The sequence below is a fragment of the Psammomys obesus genome, unplaced genomic scaffold, assembly GCF_907164565.1.
Source record: "Psammomys obesus unplaced genomic scaffold, mPsaObe1.curated_primary_1811, whole genome shotgun sequence".
Lineage (NCBI taxonomy): Eukaryota > Metazoa > Chordata > Mammalia > Rodentia > Muridae > Psammomys > Psammomys obesus.
Window position 1 is genome coordinate 8,332,198 of NW_026596091.1, and position 14,073 is coordinate 8,346,270.

Below are 14,073 nucleotides of genomic sequence, written 5' to 3' on the forward strand. Positions count from 1 at the left end.
CATAGGTGGTGGCATGAGCATATATCTACACTCACACACACACACACACACACACACACACACACACACACACACTGAAATAAAAACATAGTTAAAAAAAACCCCAACTTTCTAACGGCCTGCTTTGTGTCACCAACTTTATTAAACAGCACAGAACACAGAACGATGGATACGTTTAAGATAAATATTAATATTTTTTTCTTGAGACAGGGTCTTACCAGTGCCCAGGACATCCTGAGTCATGATCAGGATTCCTCCTGAGGGCTGGGGTTACAGGCATGTGCCGCTGCCACATCTGTTAAAGGCAGAGTCTGAATAATTATGCTGACTCACACGTTAGTTCTGAGGAGAACCTAGTTTCCTGAGCAACTGAGGAATGGGGAGTGCTCTCTCTTTAGAGCTAGAAGCTTAAATAAAGGCCACAGAAGTAGGAAAAGTACTTTATTTAAAGCTTCAAGTAAAAACAAAAACAAAAACAAAAACAAAAAAAAACCCCAACCACTTAAAAATATAGCTCTACTTCCCAGGTTCCCAGCATGCAGGCCTTGCTGGGATTTGTCCTTGTAGAGCTATCTTGGCTTCCAAACTATCATTATCGTTCAATTTAACTTTCCCAAGAAAAATCCGTTATCAGTCTCAGTGACCTCTTCGTTTTCTACATGTGCAGAATTCAATGAAGCTGTTTTAAATATTTTTTTCTTTATTAAACACTTCTCTAAAATCCATAATTCAGGAGACAATAAGTAGTTGCATTTATTTCTCTACAGCTCAGCTCTGCGAAGCCGACTGTGAATTCAGCGGGGCATTCTCACGCTAGCCAGTTTTTGTTATCAGCTACACAACATGAAAGAAGATTATATTTTGCTGTTAATGGGAGAAACTGAAGGAGAATAAAGACCCTAAGTATTTTAAAACACTGGTTTGAATTGTGGCTTGATATCTGAATGGGAAGAGTGGGGCACATTCTGGACGGATCTGTCACTTAGCTTGTTGGGGACAAAAGGGTTCTGTTTCCTTTTTATAGTAAATGGAATTACCTATTCTGCATGTGTACTGAATCCAAGCGTTTGCATCTTAACGTTCACATTCCTCATCCAACTGTATTCTTCCATCTCCCCGTCTCTCAGGTTTTGAGTACGCAAGGCACAAAAGGTGAATAATTTTCAGCCATTTCCAGAATATGAAGGTCTTTTGTTTGAACAAAGACTTTCTCAGGATAAAAGGAGGTTTTCTATCTCAGAAGGGTCTTCCAATTGCAGTAATTCCTACATAGGTCCTCCAAAGACATTTGTTTTAAAAGATGCAGTTGGGATCGGAAGCAGAGATGAAATGTGTCATAGACACAAAAAAGATTGTTAAAAATTCTTTTGACATTGTTTTGGGGATAGTTTTTTAATGAATTTCTCTAACACAGGGCAGGGGAAATATATCTTATGGGTGACTTTATTTCAAGTTCCTTTTCTCCATTATGGCTTCAACTCAAAGTGCTTTTCTTTGGACAGTAAGTATGGACATCACTATTGGAAAAAACAAAACAAAACAAACAACAAAAAAACCTCAAGCAAACATAAAACCCTCAGAGAAAAATCTGACTTTATTCACTTTCATGTTTTAAAAGGAAGTTGATGCAGGTCAAATCCCATTAAAGGGAATAGATATTTGAGTTGTGATATTATTTGTCAAAACAGAATTTGACATATTACTCTAATTAACTAATCTGGTATCAATAGAATTACTCTGACTCAACTGGCAGAAAATTAGTTACAAATACTTTTTGGCATTTTGAATGTTCTCCACCCCCCTTTTCCCCTGGGCTAATAATACCCTTCAGATATTTTTCTTTAATTGCCTTAAAAAAATTTCATTTTCAAATTACATGGTGAATTCAGATGCCACCTACGCAAGGACCATGAAAAATGTAAGAAGCAGCATCCAGTTAAGTTCATTCCCTTTGTTTATGCTCGGGGTAAGCACATAGGCTAAGATTATGGCAGAAGGACCCACTTCAAGTAGACTTTTATGAAAGACCCAGGGCTGCTGACATTTATTTTTAAAGGAAACCTGAGGTCATAATGTGCCAATGTCTTGAGTTTCTAAATTTAAAAACTTAAGAGATGGTTTGTTGTAGAGGAGTTAGCGATGAATTCTATCATTGGACATGATACCTTGACAAACAAATTCAAACGAAGACAAGCTGATCTTCAGTTTGCTGTTCAGAAGAATGAGTGTAATAACCCACATCACAGAATTAAATGCCGTACCAACTTTGATCATGTGGTGAAAGCACCCAGTGTTAGCTGGCACACGCAGTGAGTGATTTACACACGTTCGTACACGATCCGTTCCACTAATCATCACCATAATCTACATGTCCCTGGTCCTTCTTATTGCACCAGAATTCTGAATGCCTCCTAAAGTATAGGAGCAGGATGCTTAGATTTGAGGGACCTCTTGGCTTGCACATTGCTTCCATGCATATTCTTCAGATCTCTTGATTAATGTTTAATGGGGGAATTGAGCCACATAGCTCTTAGTTCTCAGTTGAACCATACAGCTGCACCGAAGCATTCCCCACGTGCTTGGGTTAGCTCAGCACAGACTCAGTGTAGTTCTAAAATGATATTTATTTATTTGCAGTCCTGGGGACCAAACTCAGGGCCTTGTATACACTAGGCAAGCACTCTATCACTGGGCTACATGCCAGCCCCTGATCTGATTTTTTTCCTAAGGAAAAAGGGATTTATTTTGGTTACAGCTGGAGGGTGTCATCCAAGCTAGCAGGGAAGAAGGGAGAGGAGAGGCTTTCCCTGGTGGTGGCGGGAGCCCGAGGCTGTGCTGGAATCTGGACTTCCGCTCTGCTCTTTAACAGCACGCTCTTTCATCCTCAGACATGTTCTCATCTGATAAATTCTGTGACCACTGTTTCGTTATTTGTGCGTGTACGGGTGTGCACATGTATCTGCTCGTGCGTGTGCAAGCCAAGGCTGGGGATGTGAACAGAGTTCCTCACGCTGGAAAGCACTGGAAAGCATTTATCTACGGTGACTTCTCCAGTTCTTATCAGAACACTTATGTTCCACGAAGAATATAAGTGTGAGTGTGAGTGTGAGTGTTTGTGTAGTCTATTCCTATGAGTGTGAGAATGAGCATTCCTAGGCATAAGCATGTGAAGCCAGAGCAAACAGAAGTTGGATGCATTTTTAATATTTTATTCTTCTACCTTGCTGCCTTGCTACTCTTTAGGTGAGAATGGCTGGCAGGTGAGCTCTTGGAATCTGCCAGTCCCCACCCTGAAATGTTACATTTATATCAGTCACGCCCAGCTTTGTATGCAGATGCTGGGGATTTTAACTCAGATCCTCATGCATAGTGAGCAAGTATTCTTACCCACTGAGCCATTTTCCCAGCTTGAGATAAGAAAATGATAGAACCCATCCAAGCCCTACATAGCAATAGAAGCCCTAAGACACCTATAAAAGGATGCTTTTTCCTTAATATTTAATAGAATAATTCTGATTATAAAAATTGGAAATATTACTTAGGACAAATTTAGAAAACTACTAAGATAAATAAAAATATAATAATTGCTAATATTATGAGATAAATGATGTTGCCACATAATTGTCCTGGAAAAACAGAGGCTGTCAATGAGGAGTTTTCATACCGATTGTATTGGTTAAAGTCTCTATTTTGTGTATAGTGATCAGACAGGCCTGGATTGCTGAGTTTTATGCTATGTGACCCTGTCCTATTGGCTGCAGTTGGTTGTATAACAGGTGGGCTTTGATCCAAAAATACTCATATCAGAGGCTGGCCAGCAGCCTTTGACCTGGTGCTAAAGAATGAACAGGGCTAGTCATATTTTCTCTTTTGAAGCTGAACTAGAAAGTACAGTTAGCAGTGGAGTCTGGAATAGGAGGAATCTATATCAAGAAGCTATGAGGTTAGGTGAGGCCAGGAAGGGTCACAGCAGGCTGACGTTACAGGGAAGTGAGTGACATGGGGAAGCAGCATCTCTGCAGTAGAGGTAAACCAGGCATAAGGACGGAATAAGCCAGCCAGTCTAGCTGGAGTGTGTGTGGGGGAACAGAGTCGCTCACATGCAGCAACACCATAAGAGATGAGAACTTTGGGTGGGCTGTTCTTCAGTTAACCTTTGTTTTCAGATGCTCTTTCGATTCTGGACTCAGTGCATGAGTGCCTTTATGATATTCAGACTTGTAAAAAATTATTGCTATTGTGTGTATGGCGTGTGTGTGTGTGTGTGTGTGTGTCTGTGTAGGTACGTTTGTGCCCTGGTAGATGTGTAAAATCAGAGGACAACTTTCAGAGACCAGTTTTCTCCTTTTGCTCTGGGTTATGGAGATCAAGTTCATGTCACCAAGTTTGTGTAGTTTTTTAGCCATTGAGGCATCTGACCAGCCCAATTCACTCTGTTCTTTCACTGCAAAGAATCTTTCTGGAACAACTGATCATTACAACAATGAGGTGCATGTAGAAAACAGGGGGCTGCTGGATCACAGCTTCCTGGTTAGATTCTAAGTGCTCACGGGCCTCAAGGAACCCATGCGCAGGAAAAACCACAGGTCTGTCTGCAGCTTGGAAGGGTATGAGGCAACTACCTTCCCTGTGTTCCTGTCCCTCTTGAGGTCATCTGGCATTTCCCGTATGTTGCCTCTGAATGTCTTCTTCTTTTCCTCACTGGCTTCCTTCAAAGATCCAGTTTCTGCTCTCTCCCAACTCTGGATTGCATGTGTCTTTGAGTTGTTGGGACACTGACTGACTTCATTCTCTATCGCTTTGGATGTCTAGTGTCCAGCACTGTGTCACCAGTCTGTGAGCCATTTTAACAGAAGGATGGAGGAAAAGAAATAAGAAGGGAGGAGGGATAAAGCAGAGGGAGTTGAAGGGGAGGATGAAGAATGAGGGGGAGGAGAAGGGAGAGGAAGGAGAGAAAGGAGAGGAGGAGGGAGAAGGAGAGCCGTTAAAACCAGCTGAAAGACTGCTGTCACATAGTTTTTTAATCTGATATTGAACAGTGGTAAAGTATGTGATGTCACATGGTCCTTTTGCCCCCCTCAGTTGGGGATGCTGGGTGTAAATTCTCTGATTAGCAGAGAATTATCAGAGAATTTCTCTGAAAATTGAGTAGAACCAATCCTTGTCCTTGCTTCTGTGTTGATCTGTTTTTCTATTACAAACCCACTCTTGGGCTGCTCAGGGAGTTCCTCTCCCCTCTCTGTTGTGACTCACAGTTTCTAGGGCCCTCTCCTCTCCCTCCTCCTGCATTGTCTGGGTTTGCCTTCCAAGAATCTGGTCCAGCTATCACGGGAGCTGTCCATGGCTTCAGTGCTGACAGAACGTCTCCTCTCCAGGGTCGTCCTGGGCTTAGCCTGAGAGCCTGTCTTTGCCTTTCTTCAGAACTGGCCATGCTGTCAATGCTGACTGTGCAAGAGTGGAGGGCAGGTTGTGCTCCACTTAGACCAGAATGAAGAAGTAGCTGAAAAAATTACACAGTCTTGAATACTGACAGTTTCAGCACCGTTTGCCTGAGGGCGCCAATTGTGTAAATTCTTCCTGCAGCAATGTGACAATCTCTTAGCAACTTTGAGCTTCTCTAGTTTCAGTTTAACAGCACCGGGGCAGCAGACCACAGGGGAACTCATTTCATTCCAGAGTGTTTTCACCAAAGCCACCTTGGCTTAGCTGTCTGTCTGAATCAGCATATTCTCATGAAGGGTGATTTGGCCTTTTCTCCCCCTTTCTTTCTTTATGAAAATGTGTCAGTGGGGGTGACAAGGGAGATGTGAGGACATACAGCCTTTGGGAGTTGTCCCTTTTGACCAGCTAAGTCTCTGGACTGTGCCCACAGAGGCTATGTCATTTGTTGTACTGTTCTTTCAGGTTCAGCATTGTGCTCTTTCCATCTCGGGGAGGGAGACTTTCCTGCTCATCACCTCTGCAAGTTTTAGCATTTGTATTCTATGCCGTTTTCATCTGACAACACAGATTCAGTGGTAGTTGGCCTCTCAAGGCTCTGGGGCCAAAATGGATTATATCTGACAAGTTGAAAGGCCTGCAGAGCGATCTCCACAAAGAATGAAAAGAAGTCAGGCCAAAAATTAAGGCGTGTTTTTCATGGAGTTGGTCTGGATTCTATTGTGTTCAGAAAACAGAGTTTCAGAGTTGAAAATGGACGCAAAAGAAAGATGTGCTTTGGGAAGGGTATAGGTTTGCACGTATGCACATTTCTCATGGCTTTATCCCAAGTGGTTGGCACTGGTCTTTAGGACAAATTGTTGCCTTTCAAACATTCATATTCCTCAGGTAGTATGAGAAAAGAATTAGTAACAGCAGGAATTAAATAATTTTTTTTTTGAAGCCAGTCTTCTGAGTGGATGGCATTCTATATGAGAGTAAGTCAGGTACTTTCTGAAACTGTGTAACTCATCCAGGTAGCTGGGAGATCATTTAGGAAACTGCACTGGTACCCTTAGACATTGTTAACGAGGGTGAAATGTACCCAAATCTCTCCCTGGTGACTCAAAAAGGTGAATGAGTGATCAAAGCATTCTTAAAGAGTTTTTGAAGTGCAAACAAATATAACACCCCAAATATCAGTTTTACAGTCTGTATTGTGTAAGGGTAAGAGGCAGTCAATGTTCTTGGTCACACAACGGGCCATTGTGACGACGATGACTATAATGGTGAGGTTTGCAAAATAACAGTTATCCTAAGGAAGAAGCGACCAGCAGGAGGTGGAGTAGAGCGGCAGTACAGTAGCATCAGTGTGAGGATGTCTTAGAAATGACTTCTCAACAGCCCCATCTTGAGCTTGTGACTTTCCTGGAGAAGTGGGTACCAATGACCAAAGAATTTCAACGAAGTCCAACTCGGTGAACTAGTAAGTTAATTGAGATTACTTACATGAATAAGTAATTCATGTAAGGAGGAATTACGTATGGGAGCATGGATGGCTCAGGAGCAGCTTCATCACAAAGGCCCACCCCATCTGGGTGATGACTTCCAAAAGCTGCATTCTTCAGAGCTGACTGCACAGCTTCTAGGCAGCTTGCAGGCAGCTGGTCAAGTTAGAGGTGGTGTCTTCCCACCGTTCCTTTCTGTTCATATAAACGTACGGGAGGGGACCCTGTGAATCTTGTAAATTTCAGGAACTTCTTAGATTGGGAGCTGTTTACTTCCTGACTCATAAAAAGCTTCCCTACGGGATGCAATGTTTCAATTTGTATCAAATTGCTACTGGGCAAGTAGAAATAGAAGGATTTTAGTTTCTATGTTGATGCCAAGGTAACTGGAAATCATTAGGAAGCATGACAGTTATCTTTTTCGAATCCTCTGTCCAATATAGAAATTAAGAATCTTTTGGAGAAGAGACTGCTAGGTTACTATCCAATATCCACTATCTCTTTATTTTATTATACAGAATCCTGATTTTTTGGGGCAGCACATGCTTAGCTGAAATATATGTGATTTCTTAGCCTGCCTGGGAGATGAGAGGTATTATGAATGGCTAAATTCTAGCTAATGAAATTCAAATAGAAGTTATTAGGTGAGTCTTTGGTTAATGTTATTTAAAGGGGCTAACAAATTAGCTGGCCCATGCCCTTTGTTCCTTATCTTTTCTGTTATTTCATCTGAAATGAGGAAATGCTGGCATTGGGGTAGCCACTTTGTGCATATAAAGCAGCTTTGAGAAAGGAAGCCACAGCTCAAAGATGGTAGGATGGAAAAAGAGGGAGAGATAGAGAAAGAGAAAGAGAATGAGAAAGAGAAAGAAAAAGAGAAAGAGAAAGAGAAAGAGAAAGAGAAAGAGAGGGGGAATAAGAATGAATGAATATGAAGTATGAACCAATGCTTTGGAGGCATCTGCGTAACTTCTTTGTTTAAACCCTGTCTTCAAGTCTCTGCTATTTTCTAACTGACACAATATGAAGTCTGGAATCCTGTATCTTCCCTCTTAAATAGAAGTTATTCTATTCACACAACAGGAGCATCAGTAGGGAATAAGATTCTAAAATTCAGCCAGCCCATCCATATGGATGGGCACCATATGGCCTCTCCTTGCTGCCAAGGACAGTTTAACAGACTCAGGGAAGAATGTCAAGTGCAAAGTCAATAATGACATTCTAGAATGCATGAAATGGAGGCAACCTGAACGACCTTGAGATACCAGAGATACTGACTCTGAGAAAAACGCTTTATAGTGCACAAAAATTTATTAAATTCTATAAAACCACACCCTCACCTTCAAACCACCGGAGTGGTCAGCTGTTATAATGATTGTTATCCGTGTTACTCATCAGATCAACTATGTAGAAGATGGTCACATTCCATCCACTTAAAATTTCCTAATCTGCTGGTTTTATATAAATTGAGAAATGTATGGGAGCTTAAGCAAGCTTCCCTCTCTATTTTAGGTTGTCTAACATAATATAACTCACTCTCAAATTGTGTGGCAGGTCATCCCATCTCATAACCTACTTCCAGAAGTTCTGCTTTGTGTAATAATGGCCTTCTGATATTTCTTAGGAGAGGCACTGAACTTTACAAATTAGATATTGTTATTCTCATTTCCAAGATGCAGAAATTGGGATTCATGGAGATCATAACAAATGGTAGAGCCAGGATTAAAATCCAGTCTATGTATCCAAAGTTGATTATTTTATTAAAAATTATCACTATCATATTATCATTATTATCATCAATATTATCATTGTGTGTGCACGTGTGTGATAACATGCGTGTGGAATTCAGGGGACAACTTCTGGGAGCCAGTTCTTTCATTTGTTAGTTCCACAGATAAAAGTCAGATCATTAGTACTATTCAGCAAATATTTTTTTTTACCCACTGAGCAATCTGGCTGCTTCAGAGCTGTAATTTGCTACTGTTATGACTTATAATGTAAACTGTCTGATATGCAACCCCGAGGGGGCCCTGACCCCCAGGTTGAGAACCCCTGGCATAGATGCAGGGACTCCACTGAGAAGGTTTCCGCTACAACGCTGTGGCGTACTCAGACTGTGGCTGTGCTACCGTGTGGGATGGCATAACCAAATGTGGGGCTTCTGAGAGTGCAGTGGCCAAAAATAAATTGCAAAGCAGAGACATAATGAATTCATAGGTGGCAACACTCATGCATGTTACATCACGTGACTTCACAGTGGTCTTGGCTGAGAACACACAACACACACACTTTGCACTGAGCATGGCTTCTTGCTATACAGTTCTAACACTGTGGCTCAGAATCAACGCTACTGTATTCTATAAGTGGAGGTATTCTCTCTCTCTCTCTCTCTCTCTCTCTCTCTCTCTCTCTGTGTGTGTGTGTGTGTGTACATACAAACTTCTCAGATCCCAAAATAATGGTTTAATTATGGAACAAAAAACTTTCAATATTTTCCTACTGTCACTTCTCAGCATGTTAAGTGTCGAATTAGTACATCCTTGGATTGCGTTACGTTGAAATATTTGGTTTAAAAAAATGCTGTTTGGGTTGCTGACTTGAATTTCATGAAGTTGTTAAATACGTTTTGGCTTGGAATTAAGACAGAATTTTTAACTATTTTTTTACAATGGCCTTTTTTCTGACATTTTTGTACTACATATTCAGAAAAAACCACATTCTCACTATTGATAACTATGAAATCAAGACACAAATCAACCCTGGAAAATAGTCAAGATGTTCCACATTTTGGAGCACCAACTATCAGCTAAGATTTAACTCTTTATGTATAAACAAACACAGATGTCAGCTTTAATAAGTAGGGAAATTATACATGGACTAAAATTGTTTTAAAATAAATTTCTTTACGATTTATTATCATTAAGTGTTTTGTATGCCTACTTTATACACTTCTAGACCTAGGGCTATATGAAAGCTCCTCAGGTGAAGCTCTACGGCTAACAGAGGATTAATATCTGGACTATAAAAAGAACTTAAAAACTAAACAAGAAAATGAACAACTCAGTCACTAAATGGGCTTAAAATGAACATAGCTCATGACAGATGGACTATGAATAGCCAGTAAACATGAGAATATGCTCAACCTTACTACCTATCAGAGAAATGCAAATTAAAACTATGTTGATATTTTATCTTACATGAGTCGAAATGGTAGCCATGAAGAAAACAAACAACAGCAAATGCTGGTGTGACGTGCGTACTGCTGGTGGTAGTGTAAGCTACGCCAGCCTCTGGAGGAGTGTGGCGGTTTCTCTGAAAACTAGAAATATGTCTTCCATGTGATATACTACTCCTGGATCCAAGTCAACACATCAACGGCGTTTAGACATCCGTGCTTACTGCAGTACTGTTCACAATAGCTAAGACACAGAACCATTGTGGGTGCCCAACAGCGGAAGAATGGAAAGCATGAAGAGAATGGGGAGAATGGAAAGAAGTCTGGAAAAGATGGGGTATGTTCATAGTGGATTTTTTCACAGCCATAAAGAAGAATGGAATTGAATTACGTTGTTTGCAAGAAAATGGATGCAACTGGAGATAATCACATTAATCAAAATAAAGCAGCCCCCAAAAGACAAATATGTGTTTCCTCATTTGTGGTTTTCAGATTTTTATAGAGATACCTGAAATCATGCATATGCATATATTAAGGGAAAGTAAAAGTGAAATTGTCTATGGGAACAGAGGAGACAAGTGGGAGGGATACAGGAACAGGGTCGGAGGCTATACTTATATTCGTAGGAGTAATAGGGATTGTGCAGGTAGTGTGTATAGAGTTAGCAATATATACTTACATTTCTACGTGACAAAAATTAGAGAAAAGAGGCCAGAAGTTTAAGAGAGAGAAAAGGGATGTGTACATGGAAAGAGTTAGGAGAAGGAAAGGGAAGATTGAAAACAAAACAATTACATTTTAATCTAAAAATGTTTAAAATAATAAAAAAATCTAATATATGCCTGTAAAAATTTAGAATTTTCTAGGGTAAAGAGTGATGATGAGGGGAGAAAGTTTCAGTCCTGTGTTAGAGAACTCTGTCAGAAGAGGGCTTTCTCTTCTTGCCTACTGAATCCTTTCTGATTACTGGTGCAAGTCACAGAAGGGTGGTGCTAGACAACGACACTGTGAACAGGCTGGGAGCTGTCAGCTGCTTCTTCCACTGTTCTGCCCTCTCTCAAGGAAATGTGCAGACAGAGGCAGCCGCTGTCAGGATGGACAAATTCAGAAGTCTTAGAAAGGGAGCTTTCCCATGACCAAAGTTTTGAGCGCTGATATTTCTTTTTTCATTCTACAAATATTTGTATAGCTGTTTCTAGCTTGTGGTAAGGTGTCAGACAGTAACATTAACGCTACGGACATCTAAACTCCGTAATGTATCAGGAGGTAGCACGAGTTGCAGAATAATGTTAGGTGAAGGTGCTAGGGATGGAGTAAGATGTGCAGGGATGGGGTGCTCCAGTGTTACGGATAAACTCAAGGTGGACCTCACTAAGAATGGATTTTGGTTTTGTGGCTAGCATGACTTTTCTATCACGGCATTTCACCTAGAAGTGAGGAAGATGAGGCACAAATATCCTTCTCCCCAACTGAGCAAAGAGAGCTGTGGACACTCAGCCCATTTTGTATTCCTTGCTGCTGGTATCTCAATTTTACCGACTCCATGTCTCCTGAAAGGCGTCCAGTTTGGCTCTTTCTAATAGAGCACGGGTTACCTGCTGTGGCTGGATCGGCTTTCTGGGAAGACTTCTACGTCGTCTCATTTATATGTACTGGTTCAGTGTCATTGATGAGCTCTGAGATTCAGTCAACGTTCACTGTACCTGTATGATATGACCGTAGAATACAATATGGACAATGAAAGCATTCACTGTAAATTTATTTTCACAAATTTCTGATAATGTGTAGTAATTGCTCACATTATTGAATAATTGTTTAAATTTGGTCTTAACAGGCAAAGAGTATGGAAACCTGCAGTACTATGGTTGAATCAGTAGTGTAATGGTCACTAGTGCCTGTGCTGGGTAGTTTTTGTCAATTTGACACAAATGTAGACACACTTGTAAAGACGGGCTCTTAACTGAGGAATTGCCTGCATAAGATTGGCCCATGGACATGTCCGTGGAACATTTTCTCAGTTGCTAATTGTTGTAGGAGCACAGAGTGGTGGCGGGTGTGGGTTCTATCTGTGGAGTGGGCAGTCAGGACAAGGAAGGTTTTAAAAATATTAAGCCAAAGGTTGCTTTTCAGTAGACTATCATTTTTCATTATTTGTTATGTTCTCTCACATTTCAGGTCATAAATTTCACTTATACTTACTTTTTTCTTTTCTTCCTTCCTTCCTTCCTTCCTTCCTTCTCTCTCTCTTTCTTTCTTTCTTTCTTTCTTTCTTTCTTTCTTTCTTTCTTTCTTTCTTCCTTTGAGTCTCTCTACATAGCCCTGGCTGTCCTAGAATTCACTATGTGGACCAAGCTGGCCTCAAACTCACAGAGATCCACCTGCCTCTGCCTCCCAAGTGTTGGGATTAAAGGCACGTGCTACCTCACCTGGCTTACTTTTTTCTTAAACAAGAATCAGTTTTCCTCTTTCATAAATAAATAGATATGAAAGAAATTGCTGACATAAACCCTATGTGGAAATGCTGCCTTCCTTGTCTTCATGAAAGAAATGCTGGCAGGCTCACTGTGGTGTGCTCTGTGAGTAAACACCGTATACCTCGGTGCTCTCTCCTGTGATTCTGCGATGGGAGGGTTTTTACATTCAAGACTGCTTATGTGACTTGTCTTGGTCAAGAAAAGAAACGTTGTTGTGCACAATACCTCCAACACATACTAATAGAGCAATTTATGGTTCTCCATGTTGTTTGTCTCTGAGCTATAGAGATCTCCCACCATCTAACCCCTACAGGGAGAGTAATGTGGGGCTGATTCACTGTCAACTGGCAATAGATAGATCTGGAGGGAGAAATAAGCCTGCCCATCGTGGACATTGTTACTGCTCCTTACCCATTTCTACTTTGATAAATGTAGTCAACGTTCTCATTGTATCTCTTCTCACTTTTTCTCTCTCTTTTTAAAAGTCATAAAAAGCAGAGGATTCAGCCAAACCACTATTTATCACTTAATAGTAAATGGATAGAATAAATTGTCAATGAGTCGATGCAAAGCTGTTAGCACCAGCAATGTAAACAATTGAATATTTAGTCACCGAGGTATAGCTAATAATTGCTATTTTGCTTTAAGTAATGAAGCAAATAAAAATGTAGTCCCCACTGCAGAGCAGTTGTTTAATAGACCAATTACAGTGACTCTTGAATATGAACATGGTATTTTTTAATTTAAACATTTTCTATCCAGACCTTAATTGCTTCTGTCAGTAGCAATTAGGTCTCCCAAAAGCACCAAAGAGAAAACAAAGTTAGAAAGTTAGCAACTTGTAGTCGTGCAACAGTGGTTATTTTACGGCAATAGTGACCAGTCCGTGCTAGAAATCATTAGAACATCATTTCTGGAAGCACTTTGCCTCCTCAGATGAGAGTACACACTGCAAGTGGCTTTCTTGATGGTTGGGGCAATGATGGTATCAATGACTTGTTTAATTAATAATTATTTTAGTAGACTTAAAAAACCTGTGATAGGTGAAACAAATGGATACCATTTACTTTTTTCTTGAGACGGGGTCTTGCTATGTAGTTCAGGCTGGTCTTAAATTCTTGGGCTCAAGTGATCCTCTTGTCTCAGTCTTCCAAAGAAGTGTTATTCTTTTTATTTATTTAAAAACATTTAAAAATAATTTATTTTTATCTTATGTGCATTGGTGTTGTTCCTGCATGTATCTTTGTGAATTTGTCAGATACTTTGCAATTAGAGTTACAAACAGTTGTGAGTTGTCATGTGGGTGCTGGGAATTGAACTCAGGTCCCACGGAAGGGCAGCTGGTGCTCTTAACTTCGGAGTCATCACTCCAGTCCTAGAAGTGCTATTCTTCGGGGTTTTAAAAGCTTTTGAATTCTTAGGAAAAATATACCCTTCCTTCTTTGCATCCATCCTTCCTTCCTTCCTTCCTTCCTTCCTTCCTTCCTTCCTTCCTTCC